Source organism: Astatotilapia calliptera, chromosome 5 (assembly GCF_900246225.1).
Source record: "Astatotilapia calliptera chromosome 5, fAstCal1.2, whole genome shotgun sequence".
Taxonomy (NCBI): domain Eukaryota; kingdom Metazoa; phylum Chordata; class Actinopteri; order Cichliformes; family Cichlidae; genus Astatotilapia; species Astatotilapia calliptera.
This window is the reverse complement of record NC_039306.1, coordinates 38,548,270-38,561,300: the sequence shown is the minus strand read 5'-3', so window position 1 is coordinate 38,561,300 and position 13,031 is coordinate 38,548,270.

The window sequence follows — 13,031 nt, the reverse complement described above, 5'->3', positions numbered from 1 at the left end:
GCTGCCATCAGCTGCTCTGCTATCAGTCCACTAGATCGAGCCTGAAGCACACACGATGCATTCACTGACACACACCGATTCACTATTAATAAGAAAAATTAGAAGTGACAGTTTGTTTCTGTACTTGTGTTGATGTGGAGATTGTGGAATGTTTCCTCTGTCAGTGCGCCCCAGGGTGGCTGTGGCTACAACGTAGCTGCCATCACACCAGTGTGTGAATGGGTGGATGACTGGATGTGACAAGCGCTTTGGGGTCCTTAGGGATGAGTAAAGCACTATACAAATACAGGCCATTTACCATTATGTAATTAAGTCAGTCTAAATATCAAACCCAACAACCTTTGTATTGTTGTCATAATTACTTCCTGTTGAAGCAAATCCAATATTTGTAATGAAGGATTTTTAAACAGATAACGTCAGCATGTTTAATTCAGTTCTACACTACATTCAATTCAATTCAATTTTATTTATATAGCGCCAAATCACAACAAAAGTCGCCTCAAGGCGCTTCATAGATATGCATGCATATGGATGCATCCATGATATGCATCCACCTGCACTGTAATTATAAAGACCCCTGACCTCCAACAGCTGTTGACACAGTAACTGGTTATGGTCAAACAGATGTGTCCACCTCGCAGCAGTTACTGTGGAACAGCAGCTGAGCTCATTCTGCAGTCAGTGTGTCAGTGAGAGCAGCAGCTCCTCTCCACCTCCTCCACAGACTGATGGAGGCAGGAAAATCACTCTGGATTCTAATGATGAACAGATCAGTCCTGAGTTTGATGACATGGAGCTGACACGTGTCACATTTACTGAATCCTGAAATCACATGAATGAAGAATTCCACTAACAACTGCCAACACCCTAAAACGGAGCTGCAGCACAGTGGCCAAGACCATACAGCAGTTTAACCCTTTAAGACCTACCATAGAACCAAGTCCGCCAGAGCTTATCTTTATATTTTTACATGCTGTGGAGCCATTTTTGGGAACATTTTGAGTTGTTATACATCAATACAACCATTATAGTCCAAATTTTATTAATATGTATGCATTAAGTGCATAGTAATTACATAAATTGCAAAAAAGTGCAATATAGTACAAAAAAATTGAAATTCGTTTTTGTTGTTTTTACATACATTTCTAGTTAGAGAAATTTGAGAGGCTTATCCCTCTAAACTCTAAATACAAAAACGTTGCACAAGATAGTTTCCCACCATAGGAAATTTATTTTGAGTGTCTTCATAGTTTTATTTTTGAAATACACCAATTTTTATATACTGCAGGAAAACGTAAATAATAATGGATTGGACTGCATTTATATAGCGCTTTTCTAGGTACCCAGAGCGCTTTACAATTCCGCTATTCATTCACTCTCACATTCACACACTGGTGGAAGCAGCTACAGTTGTAGCCACAGCTGCCCTGAGGCAGACTGACAGAAGCGAGGCTGCCATATCGCGCCATCGGCCCCTCTGGCCAACACCAGTAGGCGGTAGGTAGGGTAAAGTGTCTTACCCAAGGACACAACGACCAGCACAGAGAGAGCTGGGGATCGAACCGGCGATCTTCCGGTTACAGATGAGCTTCCCAAACCCCTGAACCACGGTCGCCCAATAAATATAATGCAAATTTGCCAAAAAAAACAGCATGTGCATTAAAATAAACTCTTTCCAGCAGTGCAATTTGAGTTCTAAACATCCCAGGAACTATACAGAAAGGCATAAAGTCAAACACGACTTTTAAAAAGGACTTGCTACCATATGCCTCACTGTCAGAGATTTACAGTTAACAAACAGTCAGGTGAATAATCAACACTGAGACACTCGAGATAATTACCGTGCTGCACGGGTACTCAGAGCGAATCACCACGAACTGCAGTATTCGTTTCGTATTCGAACAAAAGATTTTCTCCTTCATTTCTGTCAAACAAAGCTGTATGACACGTTTCCAGCTGTTAGTATCATGGTTGCTAGGGCAGCGCAACGGAGGCTAGACCGTCCCATTTCACAAGCCTCGCACTTCCGGCCTTAGTGGTCTATAAGTACGCGGCCCTTGAGGATTGTTGAGGCTGCGTAATTTAAGGCTGCAGATCCTGAATTGGGATACAGCCTGTGTCAGTCTTTTTCTTTTGAAACAAACTTTATTAAGACCTATGAACAGTCCAACACCTATGAATGAAATTTAGAGGATTCAAAGAAATATTGATAAAAGTTCTTGGAGCTGCTGTGCAAATATTTTTAACTCACTATGGGAACTCTGATCAAAGTTAAAGTCCTGGTTTCAAACTTTAAGCTTTTTTGCTCAAGCAGTTGTACAGAAATAATATTAAACTATAACAGTACTGATACACAGTGATCCCCTCAAAAATAAACACAGAGATATAAAACTTCTGTCCATTCTGCCATTAAAACAGTAAAATAGATCCACTGATCGGATTTTTACTGTTTATGAAGAATAAGCAAATATATTATAAGATGATGAGAGGTGAGAAAAAAAATCCTCAGAATCACTCGTTTGTATTCAAATGTCAAAGTTAGTGTTCATCTGTTCCTCTCCTACACGTCACTATGAAGTTTAATCTTCTAAAAGTCAAAGTTTGAGTTCATATTCACTGCAGTTTAGTACAATATCTACATGTTAACGTTTGTTTGTGCTAAACTGTTCATTTGTTCTGTTTCATAATAAAATATAGATATAAACATCTGTAACATCCGCACTTTGATATCTGGTATTTTGTACAGACAGAAGACAAAAGGTTTACTTTAGTATTAAAATACGAGTCCCGTACAAATCAAATATGTATATATAAAACTTAAAACTGATTTTTTTCAAACTTTTTTCCTCACCAGGAAAAAAGCAAAACTTTTTTCACGTCAAAGCTCAATAGTGATGTGATGTTCTGTATCGAGGCTTCGAAGGTTGTGTCGAGTAATTGAGGGGGCATTTCCGCGATGCTTCGAGGCTTGCTTCATTTATGGGAGGAGCTGAAAATGATGACGTCCGAAGCCTCGCTGCCCGGCTGTACCACGTGACTGGTTCATGAAGTTGTTCGAACTTTGCCGCGAGCTATGACAGCGATATAAACCCCTCAGACTTCAATCAAAATGTGGGTGTTTGATGGAGAGTTGCGGTTAGTGAGAGTTTGGAGACAGTTTGGAGGTTTATGAGAGTGAGGAGAGAAAGTCAGGAGAGAATGGAGCCAGCTAAGAAGAGGAGGATGTCCTCCCCTGTGTGGGAACATTTTGATCTTATTCCTCCCAACAAGGTATGCAAATTTCTACAGAAGATGTATTTTCATAATACTGATGGTGCAATACAATTTATGTTAAGCTGTCTTGACTTTTGTACAAGGTGAAGTGTTTGCTATGTGCCAGGGAGCTGGGATATAACAACAACACCTCATCCATGCTTAGGCACTACAGAGCTTTGCATGAGAATAAGGGGAACACCGATTGTGGAGCAAGACCAGGTGAGCCATCAAATGCAATGATAATATAGCATGCAGTAATGTTACTAAATGATATAACAATATTATACAACTGTAATAAGTTACGCGTGTGATATTTATATCTGTGCTTTGTCTTTATTGTCTTTCCTCAGGAGAACAATCTCAAATAGATGAAGACCTGGTTAGCATGGTGATTGAGGACTCCCAGCCATTTAGCATTGTGGAGGACAAAGGATTTAAAAGATTTGTTAAATCATTAAATCCTAGCTATGTTCTCCCCACTAAAAAGGTCATAAAAGCAGTGAAAATGTAGTTTTTACAGAATAAAATGTGAACAGGCAGGACTGAGGCTCAAAGCCTCAGTGTGTAGCTGTCCATACCTCAACGTTACAAAAGCACAACTACTGTCCACACCCCAACCACACCTCACCTCACAGTAAAGGATCATTTCCATTTCAAGCATTTCCAAATGATCATTTTCCATACTGCCAGTATAAATATACACAGTATACTGCATCACTACAATATACATGTTTTACACACTCCTTTTGTTGTTGACATTTACAGGCTGTGTGCAAAAGGCCACACTCTTTAAATTCATGCCAACTAATATTTTTATGTCCAGTAGGTGTCCTACTAGAGCAAATGAGGCTTCAAGAAGCTTTGCACTGGGATGAACCAATTGGATGAAAAGCTTCAGTGCTTCATGAAGCTTCATCTGCCCATCACTAAAGCTCAACATCTGACTTACTAATAATATAAAAACCGTGACTGAAGCATCTTTAAATGTTCCGATTTATTAACAGTGTTTTCAATTTAATACAGTAACTTTTGTTCAGTCTGAGAAATGTAAAGCATGTTTTATCCTCCATCTTTGTTTCAGTGTGAACAGTCTGAGCGGACAGTTCGTGATATTGTTAACAGAGGCCGACCTGCTGAATCAAATTTGTTTTAAAAAACAAAGTCCTCTGCTGTCCCTCCACCTGCTGCCTCTGAATACAAAGGGTGAGAACTTTAAATTAACACTGTGACAGATATGTAGAGCTGGGCGATAGAACGATAACGATATGTATCGCGATATAACTTTTACTCGATAGAGAAATTAAGCTATCGCGATAGACCTCGCCGCTCTTGTCCTCTTAAAAAAAAAAAAAAGAAAGAAAAAAAAAAAGGTGAGCCAATCCAAATTAAGTAGCGCAGAGCCGAACCAATCACAGCCGCAGCGTCACGTCGCGTGACTTGTTACGTACAGCACAAGTGCCAAGCCGCACGTGTGTTTGTTTGGGAAGCAGCCAGCGGGTAATGGAGCCAGCGCATCCATCCATCCATCCATTTGCTTCCGCTTATCCTTTTCAGGGTCGCGGGGGGCGCTGGAGCCTATCCCAGCTGTCGTAGGGCGAGAGGCAGGGTACACCCTGGACAGGTCGTCAGTCTGTCGCAGGGCCAACACACAGGGACAGACAACCATTCGCACTCTCATTCACTACTAGTGGCAATTTGGATTATCCAATTAACCTATCCCCACAAGCTGCATGTCTTTGGACGGTGGGAGGAAGCCGGAGTACCCAGAGGGAACCCACGCAAACACGGGGAGAACATGCAAACTCCACACAGAAAGACCCCGGCCTGATTTACAGGTTGGTGTGTGCGATGGTTTGGTGGTGTAGGTCCGTGTGTTTGCGCTTTGTGTTGGTTAGTCAGTCCAGTCTCAATGTTTTGAGGTATTTGAGTTAAGCTGAGTGATAATGTTAGTGTATGTGTGTGTGTGCGTGTTTATCAGTCAGTCCCTTTTTGCTGAGGAGACGGATGGCTTGTGGAAAAAAGCTGTTGCACAGTCTGGATGTGTGTGCCCGAATGCTTCGGTACCTTCGGTACTCGGTTCTGCTTCTATGCCCCAGCTTTGTTTACTTTTTCCCACCGAGGCTTCTAGACTTCTGATTGGCCAACATTTCTGCACGGTTAGGAATCTAGCGCCACCTGCATGTTCATTGCAGCGTTTTCCTTCATTTCTGCCTTTATGTGTGGACGGGATTATTTTTTAAAACGAAAACGGAAAATCTCCGTTTTCAAAAATACCCGCGTACGTGTAGACGTAGCCTCAGTCTCTGACTGGAAGCGCTGATTCGTCATTCGGCTTTTGTCAGACTAAAGTAACTGTTAAAACTGTTTGAAAAGCTCAGCTATACAACAAGGAGAGATTGAGAATTTCCTTTTAGTTCTCAGTTTATTTGATATTGACAAAAGTTAGTCAGTTTTGTCTGTTCTTCTGTAAAACAAACTAAGATTTATTTTTAGAATTAATATTTTGTTTCTAAGTGGAATTGACAATTTAGTCTGTTTTGTTTGTTCTATTTTGAAACTTAAACGCTTTAGCGGCTGCCTTTTGTGTAGTTTGCAATATTTGCCTTTATTTATCTGAAAAAGTCTCATGTTCCTTAAGTACATCTACCCTGTTGAACTTATTATGGGAAATAAATATTTAAATAAAAACAAGCTGCTGATTATTTCACATTTTACTTGTGAGCAACGGCACATTTAAATCTTACAAATATAGTTATTTGGCTTATATCGTGATAGATATCGTTATCGCCTGAAATGAAAAAAACATATCGTGATATGAAAAAATCTCATATCGCTCAGCTCTACAGATATGTAACCATCTTTAAATGATCTCACTGACTTACAGACAAATGAAGGAGACATCTGTGGTGGCTGAAACCTCCACCCAAAACATATCCACAGACAGCAAGATTGTTGTAGTTTTGTAATTTTTAATTAGTTTTTATTTGCATTTCTTTTTCACTTTGTTTTAATTCTGTTTAGTTTCAGTTCATTTCCACGGTGAGTTTGCTTGTTTCAGTTTATATCTGATTTTTTATTTATTATATATTTACGGTGTCAGAGGCTGGACTGACGTAGATTAATGCAGATTTTATGATAAAAACGGAACTTTTTGAAAGCAGTGACTCAGTCTTTTTTTTTTTAGCCAAACTAACAACACTAACAGGCCATTTCCTGTAAAATGTTAATCAGTTTTCCAAAATCATTTCATTGATCATTCTCAATAATTTAGTTTTAGTTTGTGTTTGCAGTTTTTATTTCTACTTTAACTTTTTTCAGATCTAGCTGTAGTTCTAAGTTGAGTTTCAGTTTTGTGTGTTTTGTAACACTTCTTCCTGTTGGAGAGGAGCCAACAGTTTGTGACGTAGTATTTTTAAGACCGATATGTTGAACCTGTATCTAACACACATCTATACGAAGTATTCATTTACAAAGTCCGCTCTCTGTCTCCTGCTGTCCGTGTAAATAAAAACATCTGGAGCTCAGCGGCTCTCCGGTTGAGCTCAGGCCACATTCAGTATGTTTAGTCTGATTCCCGGACTCTGATCACACAAGCCAGGAAAATGGCGGAGACACTCGGCCTTGTTGGAAAACATTACACACATCGCTTGGGGGGCGTGAGGTCGCGGACCGGGAGACCACGGCCTATTGTGGCCAAATTCGGTCAATTCAAACAGAAGGAACAGGTGAAGAGTCGCGGCAGAGAGCTGAAAGGAACGGACTTCAGCGTGAACGACCAGTTCCTCAAAGAGATCCTGGAACGACGCAAGGTCCTGTTCCCAGTTCGACGTAGCTTCATCCAGAAAGGCTCCCGTGCTGTCATCGCCGTGGACCGGCTCTACGTGGACGGACAGCTCTACCGCGACCCCGGCACCACACCGTGGTTATATTGACTGCACTCCAGATAAGAACCCGCTACACTCTTTTCTTATTCATTCACACTTTCTCCTTTAACATGGGTTTAACCTAGTAATATCAGTATGATGTCATAGCAGATATAACACCGTCACCCTCCGTCATTGCTTTAATTGGAATGTTTCCGTTTCGTTTCTTTTTTGTTGTTGTTGCTCACAGTTCATGTGGTTTCTTTCTTTCTCTTGTCTTTCACTGCTGTGATCACCTACTTCCCCACTCACCTACAAACAACACCCTCTATTTCTCCATATTTTCACAACACGATCACGCAAACACATCAGCTCAACGGCAGCACATTCACAACAGCCTCACAGCACGCACAGACTTGCAGGACACATAACACAAGCCACGCTTGTTCATATTAGTGAATATTCACACACATAGTCAGACTTATGGAGCCTCTCACCACACTTCTTTTTCTCTCTCTCTTTCTATTTACAAACAAGGGATGTTTCCACATTCTCTCCACCTGTCTAAACGAAACACCCAGCGTACATCATTAGACATACACACACAATTATGGGCATGCTGAGGTTTGTCACATGGAATGTAAATGGAGCTGGCACCAGAGGAAAGAGGTTAAAGATATTTAACCAGCTTAAAAAACTACAGGCAGATGTTGTTTTATTACAAGAAACTCACAGACCTGTCACAGGTTTAAACGAACTTAAAACACCTGAGTTTCCTAACGTGTTTGCAGCCTGTTATAATTCTAGACAAAGGGGAGTAGCAATTTTAATACATAAAAATGTTAATTTTACAGTACTCGATACAGTTATAGATCCAGAGGGTAGATTTCTAATTATTAAACTATCAATATTGAACAAAAAACTATGTATTGTAAGTATATATGGTCCAAATGTTGATGAACCCTCATTCTTCCACGGATTTTTTAGTGCACTCTCTGAACGTCTACATGAATGACCATCTAACCAAATCCAATGCTGACATAGCGAAGAAAGCACGATACCTAAAGAAACTGGGTAAAATTCAGAACACCTGGACTGCAAACTGTAAAATATTTATAAAGCTAAACGGTACACCGGAGGAAGCCAAGGTGCTGGTCATCAAATGCATCCAGGATCTGGAAAAATATTAACAGGTCACTTGACTACAAAGGCAAGGAGCGGGACAAACAATCTACAGTCATGAAAGCAGGTAATAGAAGACAACAACGGAAGCTAAAGCGTAACGTATTCAAGGATGAAACAATCAATTAATTCATTATCTGGGAATTATACATTGCTACCACAAAGGATTGCTAATCAGGAGATAAATTCACCAGTAAACACGGAATACAAAACACACTTCACAGAGCAGGACATTGATCCAGAACTGAACTTTTTTAACATCAAAAATACCTGCTACTATCATACTGAAGAACAATTCAACAAAACTGTCAAGGTCGACGGCAAAATATCTATAATCCACTTTAATAGTAGAAGTTTATATGCAAATTTTCACAAAATAAGGGAATATTTAAGCAAATTTACACATCCATTCAGTGTGATTGCAGTATCTGAAACATGGATTAATAAACAGAAAGGAGAGGACTTTGTAATAGATGGATATGAATTAAATCTTACAAATAGAAAGAATAAGAATGGCGGTGGTGTGGCCTTGTTTGTGGATAAAAATTTAAAATACAAGATGGTAGAAAAAATGACGATGGCGGTAGATAATATATTAGAGTATGTAACAATAGAAATTAGTATGGGAAAAGAGAAAAATGTCATTGTAAGCTGTATATATAGAACACCAGGTTCTAATATTGAAATTTTTAAGGAGTGGGTAGATAAAACATTCATTAGGACAAATCAAAAAGTCATGTTCATTTGTGGGGATTTTAACATAGATCTACTAAATCCAAACAAGCAGAGAGCGACAGAGGAATTTATTAATACAATGTATAGCTTGGGACTTTTTCCAGTGATCACTAAGCCCAGCAGGATTACAGCACAGTCGGCAACCCTAATAGACAATATATTTACTAATGAAATAGAAAATAGAACCATAAGTGGTCTCCTAATTAATGACATCAGTGATCATCTACCTGTTTTTATAGTGTATAACAGCAATTACAGGAATGTTAAACAGCAAAACACAATAAAATACAAACGAGTGAGAACAGAAGAGTCAATAAACGCATTCAAAAGTGATTTACTCAAGCAAGAATGGGAGATGCTGTATAAGGAAAAAAATATTGATAAAGCTTATGAGATTTTTTTAGGAAAATTTAAACTGTTATATAATAGTCATTGCCCAGTAAAGAAATATAGTAAAAAACAAAAATATGCAGAGTGCCCATGGATTACAAAAGGATTGCAAAATGCATGTAAGAAGAAAAATACCTTATACAGAGAATTTATAATGAACAGAAGTACAGAAGCTGAAAATAAATACAAGAAATATAAAAATAAATTAACGAGTATTTTAAGGTCATGTAAAAAGGAATACTATGAAAAATTACTGATTATGAATAAAAATAATATTAAAGGGATCTGGAAAACATTAAATACCATCATCAAAAAGGGCTCGGGGCAGGCAGACTATCCTTCGTATTTCGCAAATAATGATAGAAATATTACTAATATGAGAGATGTGGTAAATGAGTTCAATAAATTCTTTGTAAGTGTTGGGCCAGACTTGGCTGAAACAATTCCTGATATAACAGATTCTGTAGAGAAAGAAACTAGACTCATTGACCGCAATCCTCATTCAATGTTCTTAACGGTGGTGGAAGAAATGGAAATCATTGATATTGTTGGGAAATCACAAACAAAAAACTCTACAGACTCTGACGACATTGATATGGAAATCGTTAAGAGAGTGATAGAGGGCATTTCCAAACCCTTAACACACATTTGCAATTTGTCCTTACAAACTGGTACATTCCCAAAACAAATGAAAACAGCTAAAGTAACACCACTGTTTAAAAATGGTGACAGACACCAATTCACAAATTATAGGCCTGTCTCTCTACTTTCTCAATTTTCAAAAATACTGGAAAAAGTCTTTAGTAATAGACTTGACAAATTTATAGATAAACACAAAATAATAATGGATAGTCAGTATGGTTTCAGATCAAATAGATCAACATCATTGGCATTAATGGAACTGATCGAAAATATCACCAACAATATAGATAAAAGACAATGTATAGTTAGTGTATTCATTGAACTAAAAAAAGCTTTTGACACAATTAATCATGACACATTACTTGATAAACTGGAGTACTACGGCATTAGAGGAGTGGTGTTAGAATGGGTAAAGAGTTATTTGAGAGACAGGCAGCAATTTGTGAAAATTGGGGAATATCAATCAGAGTGTATGGACATTGTTTGTGGAGTTCCACAGGGGTCAGTATTGGGACCAAAGCTGTTTATCCTCTATATCAATGATATATGCAGAACATCAGATATACTACAGTTTATTCTATTTGCAGATGATACAAATATTTTTTGTGCTGGAGAGAACTTACAGCAGCTTTTGGAAATTGTCACACAAGAAATGATTAAACTGAAAACATGGTTTGATAGAAATAAGCTATCATTAAATTTGGAAAAAACTACATTTATGTTATTCGGAAATTGTAAAAAAGATGCAGGAGCAAAATTATTAGTAAACAATGTTGAAATAGAGCAAGTTTCGGATACAAAATTTCTGGGTGTGATAATAGATAACAAAATCTGCTGGAAACCTCACATAAAGCATATACAAGCCAAACTGTCAAGAAGCATCTCCGTACTAAGTAAAGTTAAATATTTTTTGCCTTCCAAATCACTCCGGGTACTTTATTGTTCACTTATATTGCCATATTTGGAATACTGTGTGGAAATTTGGGGAAACACATATAAAACTGCACTTCAACCAATATGTAAAATTCAAAAAAAAGCAATCAGGATGATTAATAAAGCAGGATTTAGAGACCATACTAACATCATGTTTTTGAAATTAAAAATACTGAAGTTTATGGATCTTATAAAATATAAAACTGCAAAAATTATGTACAAGGCCAGATACAATATGTTACCAGGAAATATACAGAGGATGTTCTATGACAGAGAAGGAGACTATGAATTGAGGGGGAAATTGAATCTAAGGATTCTTAAAGCACGGTCAAAGGTTAAAACCTTTTGTGTCACTATTTATGGGGTAAAACTGTGGAATAGTTTTACTATAGATCTACAGCAATGCTCAGGAATTAGTAAGTTCATGAAAATACTTCGAAAACTGATTTTGGAAGAATATGATACCGATAAAGATGATCACCCATTGTATGTATAAAAATATCAAATTATATCCAAATTATATCAATCACGGTAGCCAAGTTTATATAGGTTCTCCTCGTGTATCGTGTGGAGTATGTGATGATGGGAATTAGGTGAATTATGTGGGATCAATAAGATGTTGAGCAGGGGTAGGAATTAATAAGTATGTTCATACTTCTTCCTACTCCTTTTCAGACCAAACATTGTTACATTATGTCAGACGATTTTGTTTTATTTCATTATATATTTTTTGTTTATCTGAACACATACGTGTGTGTGTATATCTACATATATATTCGTATCTGTAAATGAAAATATATGTAGTGTGTATATATTGTTTTTTGTTTTATATGTCTGAAACAAATAAAGATACAATACAATACAATACAATACAATACAAAAAACCACCTCGATTGCACACTCATTCTTGGCGGTGACCTCAACCTTGGACTAAATGAAGAAATGGATAGGCTCAACACAACAGGAACTCAGCGCAATTGGAAGTCCACAAATATAATCAAACAGTATATGAGCGACTTTGGTCTTTGCGATGCATGGCGCTCCCTTCACCCCACCAGTAAGGAATATACTTTTTTCTCACATATTCATCACTCCTACTCTCGTCTGGATTATTTTCTGGTCAGCAGCTCACTGCTGAACGACATTTCAGACACTGAGATTCATCCTATAGCTGTCAGCGATCATGCTCCTGTATCTTTAACACTAATGCACAAGAATAATACTACGCCAAGTAAAAACTGGAGATCTAATATATCATTGCTTAAAGATGAAGACTTTATTAAATATTTTAAAAAGGAATGGACTTCATATTTAGACTTTAATGACACTCCCGAAACATCAGCTTCTGTTCTATGGGAAGCAGGGAAAGCTGTGATGAGAGGTAAAATAATTTCTTTCTTATCACACAAAAAGAAAAAAGAAAACAAAAATATTCAGGAATTAGAAAAAACCATCAAATCACTAGAAGAAGCCTACGCGTGCGACCAAGATCAGGAAACATTGAACAAAATACGCAAGACAAAACTAGAATTAAATGAAACTATTAATAAAAAAACACAATTCCTTATACAAAGACTTCGCTTGCAGAATTTTGAACACAGTAACAAATCAGGTCGATTTCTAGCAAACCAGTTAAAAATAAATAAAGAAAAAACAATTATATGTGCTGATAAAGATTTATCGGGGAACACAATATATGACCCTGGAAGAATAAACAACATTCCCCACTCGCTGTCTGAGGAGGGTGCACAGTATCCTGCGGGACCAACATCACCCTGCGCGCCACCTTTTCCACCTGCTGCCCTCAGGGAGAAGGTACAGGTCTATACAGGCCAGAACATCCAGACTGGCCAACAGCCTGTATCCACAGGCTGTGAGGCTCCTGAATTCTGCCCCCCTCCCCTCTCTGCCCCCCTCTCACGGACAATAACCATATCCAACTTCTTAATAGCACTGAACTGGTTTGCATTGGTGCATTATATCTTTATTCTCTCCCCCCCCCCTTTCTTAAATAGACAACCATCATATCTC